Genomic DNA, 6,320 nt, shown 5'->3' with positions numbered 1-6,320 from the left:
TAGGTTTTTGGATGTTTATGGTTTTCCATTATTTCTAAAAAATAAATAGGCCTTTGAGCCTCATTGTAACATAGTGGAGAGGCATGTAGCCGCCACATCTCTTCATAGAGATAAGCTACCATTGCCCTAGTTGGTTTATTTCCCTTTCTGTTTGTAAGCATATATCAATATTTTACATTAATGAAACGAAGTATTATTTCCACTGCATTTTTGTATTTATGGTTATCTTTGTAATTTTTTGTGTTCTTGTTTATATATTGAGGATGGAAAATACAATGGTTGCATAATTATAAGTTTGAAGGATACAAGGAGGAATAGTAGTGAGAGAGAGTTTGTTCATAAGAGAATTGTGAGCTCCAAGACAATTATGTCTAAGGGGAGAAATGTTGGTGGTAGGCTGCATGAGAGACTAAGAATGGATGATTAAAGATCCACTGTTGGTAAGAGGACTAGAATGGAGGATGCGACAAGGGAGGAAACACTAAACTACCATGAGACTATCCCAGAGAAAGGCAAAGAAATTGTCGAAATATAGGAAAATGAAGTAAGGCGCATGCAAAGGAGCATCCAAGAAAGAAAAATTGATGAAGAGGTAGATTGGATCATAAACACGGGGAAATCCGAAATGAGGCAGATGGTCTATCAGAGAAATTTGGAGATGGCATGGCACGTTAAAACCTTAGTGAGAAATATGAAGGCATAGGTGGTGAAAGAGAGAAGCATGTGTTAAATGGAACACCAGCTGCAGCAAAAGGAAATTAAGTAGCAACTGCGACTTGTAGAAAAGTTTGGGCGAAAGGGTGGCAAACATAGAGTTCCTAAAAGATGATAGAATTGGAGATATGAACTAAATGATCTCAATTTACCTTAAATATATCTAGAACGTAAATATCACACTAGGACAAGGATAGGGAGAACCGGCCAAACTAATGAAATATAGGGTCATACAGGTAATTGGAGCTAGCGAAAAGCAACCAATGAAGCAGACAGCAAGAGTGACATCAACAACAACTCTAGAGAAGATTACACCTACATATCGGTCATGTGTGGCGGAAGCTCCATCAATATCCCTCGATAAATGATCATCATTTTGTGTCTAATTTTGTTTTATTTTGTCAAGTGTCTATGTAGGTCGATTCATAGTAATATGATGATAGGTAGGTTTGTAGGTGTAGAATTTACATACGAACTGCCCTCAATGTTAAATGGCTAAGTAGTAATGCAAGAAAATAAAATTTTGCAAATATATCTAGGAGATACATAGACAAAAAAAACCTTATGGCATGTATCGCTAAGTTTTTGTGCAAGAATATATTTTATTGCGACTCATCTCATTTCTAGTTTGGCAGACTAGTAGGTTATGATGTAGTATATTGTTCTATAGTAAAATAAGGTGGTTGGTTATGATGTATTATAATGTTCTATAGTAATAAGAGGTTTTCTACTGACTTAACAAAAAAAAGCTATAAAGTCAAAAGTACATCAAATGAGATGAAAATAACTAAATCAAGATAAAAATTTAATAATACATATCTAGATTAAGAAATTAGGTTTTTCCATTAAAATTAAATAAATTATTCACCAATATATTCAACTGAAGATAAATAATTGGGGATAAAGTGGAATAATAATTCGTCAATGAAAGTCCAAAAAACAGAGGTTATAAACAAGGGAGAAACCAAAAAAAATAGTTGTACATAAGAAAGAAAGAAAAGTTAGAATAAATTATTAGAGTTAAATTATGAAAGAAAAAATAAAAATTAAATTAAATTTTAATATAATAAAAAAATTATCCAAGCTCATAGAATAGTTTAATTATGTATTATATCATTTCATTAAGCTATATACCAACCTAGATCCATGTTAACTCTGAATCTACCAAGAGCAAACATTTAATTGTAAACTAGAACAATCATCCTTTCAATGTGCAATCAAGATGATTTTGATTTTAGTGGTCACTCCTTGAGACCTATAGTGTGGCTTGGGGACTGACCATTGTGTGTCTTAGGGAATGACCATTGTGTGGCTTGGAGAATGAATCACTGGGCATAAATTTAAAATTAAATTTTAAGATAATAAAAAAAATAGCCAAGCTCATAGAATAGTTTAATTATGTATTATACCATTTCATTAAGCTATATACCAACCTAGATCCATGTTAACTCTAAATCTACCAAGAGCAGACACCTAATTGTAAACTAGAACAATCATGCTTTCAATGTGCAATGAAGATGATTTTGATTTTAGTGGTCACTACTTGACACCCATTGTGTAGCTTAGGGAATGAGTTGCTGGGCCTTATGTACATGCGTTCAAAAATGGGTTCTATATCGGACGAGATGATCTTCCAAATCTTCTATTCTTTCGGTGTACCTTTGCACCTTTAGGGGCAAGTGCTAAGAAATATATTGAAATTGTTGATTAGGAACAAATAAGCACTAATGTGAGATATGATTTCATGAGTGCCAAAAAGATGAAGCTATTGCGAGGTTTATCTACCAAATCCTTTTCATGAAATTTGAATTTAAATTGAAGCCCCAAGTACATTTTGAATTTTTAAGTTGACATACTAATCTCCTGGAAGAGTAAGGAAAACATGTGAATCTATAAAAACTAATGTAGGTTTTAACCCTGTAGAGAAATTCCCTACATACAAATTCTAAAACACAGAAAATAAACAATGTGAGAGCATAACACATAAAACACTTATATACAAAGATTTTCCCCTAGATCTTAGAACCGGGACTACGAGCTTGATTTTTCATTATATTCCTTTCAATGTTACAATACATATATCTACATGCAGAAGCATCCAATACCATGGACTGAAAGCCATCATGTCCTATACCATGGACTGAAAAACCATCGCGTCCAAAAACATGTGCGAAAATCATGCACAAAACCATAGGTGGGTCTGCCCATACTAACATAGATTCCAAAACCAAAATTTTCTGGGGTGTTGCCCCAAACCCCATAAAGTGGGGTTATAGGTATGCCTCAAACTTCCTGTTACCCCCCCCCCCCCCCGCCCACTACACAATCGGCGCAACGAAGGGGGGGCTCTGCCCCCCCTCTAACCCCCAGTTAACTACGTGGGCTAGTTGTGGAAAGAATATAACACAATCCAACATTCTCCCACTTGTTGTTTTCTTTGAACAAGTGGCCACAAGAGAGCTTAGTCATTTATCTAAACCTGTAATTCCCATTGTTTCTCTACACCAAGATAAATTCTCAGAGCTCACAGATTTTGTCAATACATCTACAGTATTCTTCAAAGTGTCCACCTTTACTAGCAACGCCTTTTTGTCTTCTATCATATCCCTTAAAAAGTGATACTGAACATCAATGTGCTTTGTCTTTGAATGATATGTGGGGTTCTTTGCTAAGAAAATTTCACTTTGGCTATCACAGTCTATCCTTATAGCTCCGTGTACTAACCCCATACTTGAACACAATCTCTACAACTAAACTGCTTCCTTACTTGCATGAGTGGCTCTCTTGTATTCTGCCTCTATAGTTGATAGTGCCACTACAAATTGTTTCTTACTCATCCAATTGATTGAACATCCAAATAGGTAAAACACATACCCACTTGTAGATTTTCTCTGATCTAGATCTCCAGCCCAGTCTGCATCAACAAAGCTACAAATATCCAACACTCTGTCCAATCTTGGTCTTCCTTGGTAGCACAAACCATAATCACTAGTGCCACACAAATACTTGAAAACCTACTTCATTGCTCTCCAGTGCTCCTTCCTTAGTTTCGACATAAACTTGCTCAATACTCCCACTGCATGTGCAGTGTCTGGTCTAGTATAGACCATTGCATACATCAAGCTACCGACTGCACTCGCGTATGGAAAACGAGACATGTCCTCTTCCTCTTCTTGTGTCTTGGGACACTGTTCATAGATAACCTCACACCTACAAGAATATGAACCTTCACCGGCTTACTATCCTACATATTAAACCTCTATATTATTGTCCGACATACTTCCTATGGTCTAACCAGAGCTTCCTCTTTGCCCATTCTCTTTTAATTTCCATGCCCAAAATATAGTTTGCAACACCAAGATTTTTCTTATCAAATTTGGAGGACAATTGTGTCTTCAAATCCTAGATAATTTCTTTGTCATTTCCAACCAGCAACATATCATCCACATACAAGACCAGATAAATAGTATGGTCACCAATTAATTTAAAATACACATAGTAATCTGCTTTGCTTCTGGTGAAGCCAAGTCCCTGTATAAATGTATCAAATTTCTGATACCACATCCTTGGTGACTGTTTTAACCCATACAGATAGTTATTTAACTTGCATACCAGCTCTTTCTTACCCTTCACCACAAAGCCTTTAGGTTGCTTCATTCAGATTTCCTCTTCCAAATCCCCATGACGAAATGTTGTCTTCACATCCATCTATTCTACCTCAAAATCAAAAGCAACGGCAATAGATAAAAGTAATCTAATAGAAACCTTGGCAACAAGAGAAAAAATATCACCAAAATCAATTCCTGACACCTGCGAATAACCTTTCGCTACCAACCGAGCTTTGTATTTCTCCACTTTTCCTTCTACATTTGTATTCTTTTTGAACACCAATTTGTTGCCAATGGGTTTCCTTCCAGCCGGAAACTCCACCAGATCCCAAGCCTCGTTTTTGTGCAAACATGCCATTTCATCAACCATGGCCTCTTTCCAGAGGTTTCCATCCTCTGAATCCATTGCTTCATTCATAGTTTTGGGATCATCATCAGTAACAGAGAAAGAAAAATTTGAATAGAAAGTAGATGGAATATACCTTTCTGGCTGCCTTCTTTCTCGAACTGATCTTCTCACAGCCGGAGTTTCTGGCTCTTCATCTTTTGATTTCTCCTCTGTTGTAGAGTCTGATTCTTCCTCCTTTAGCTCAAACTCTATCTTCTCAGGTTCCTTTCGTTGGAATTCATGTTTAATAACATCTTTCACCTCTCTGAACACCACATCTCGACTGTACACAACCTTTCTTGTTACTAGGTTTCAAAGCCTATAACACTTTAAACCATTCTTATACCTAATAAAGATGCACTTATCAAATTTACTATCAAACTTGGTTTGTTTCTCCTTTGGAACATGTACATATGCATCACATCCAAATACCCTTAGATGTGAAAGAGAGGGTTTCTTACCAGTCCAGACTTCTTGTGGAGTCTTATCCTCCAACGCTAATGAAGGTGACCTATTGACTAGGTAACATGCAATATCCACCACCTCTACACAGAATTCTTGTCCTAACCTGGCACCACTGAGCATGCTTCTTGCCCTTTCCATCAACATCTTGTTCATACCTTTTGCAACTCCATTTTGCTGAGGTGTATATGGAGTAGTATTCTGCCGTGCTATACCACACTTCTTACAGAATTCTTCAAATTCCTTGTTACAAAATTCTCCACCATTATCTATCCCCAACACCTTTATCTTCTTCTCTTTCTGGTTTTCCACTAGAGCCTTAAATTCTTTAAACCTGTCAAAGACTTCAGATTTCTTCTTAAGGAAATATATCCATGTAGTCCTTGAGAAGTCATCTATAAATGATACATAGTACACAGACTTACCTAGTGAAGGAACCTTCACAAGTCCAAACACATCACTATGCACAACCTCTAATATCTATTTCGCCCTCTTACTACCAGAGGGGAAACTCACCCGATTTTGCTTCCCATATACACAATTTTCATAGAAATCAAAATCCAGTGAGCTATTACTCATACCTTCTACCATACCTTTACCATGAAGTATTCGAAGGCCCTTCTCTCCAATGTGTCCAAGCCTTTGATGCCACAACATGGTCTTCTATCCAGAGACCACTAAATTTTCTGCTCCACTTTCAGGAACAATGGAATTTTTGCACCCATCAACAATAGTGCTACCTTGCAGCTTGTACAGAGTTCCAATCTGAACTCCCCACATCAATGCTAGTGCTCCCTAAACCATCTTGCTGGTATCCTTCTCGAACACTGTTTTTACACCTGCATCATCCAGCTTGCTAATAGAAATCAGATTTCTGGCTAACACAGGAATATGTAGAACACCCGGAAGTGTTCTAACCCTTCCATCTTGCAGCTTCAACTTTACGTTTCCACGAGCAATGATTCTAGCCTTCCTATCATCTCCCAAGAAGACATCAGCACCATCGTATCTCTCATAATCGTAGAATCACTCTCTATAGGGAGTGAAGGGAAAGGATGCACTTAAGCCAATCAACCATGCCTCATGATCTACATGTGTACATGAAGAAGCCAAGTACACATCCCCACCTTCATATGAGGTGGTTTACG

This window comes from Pinus tabuliformis, chromosome 7 (genome assembly GCF_031772625.1).
Source record: "Pinus tabuliformis cultivar Carrire ecotype Pingquan chromosome 7, CPIR1, whole genome shotgun sequence".
NCBI classification, from domain to species: Eukaryota; Viridiplantae; Streptophyta; class Pinopsida; order Pinales; family Pinaceae; genus Pinus; species Pinus tabuliformis.
The sequence above is the reverse complement of the archived record's forward strand: the minus strand, read 5'-3'. Positions refer to the sequence as shown.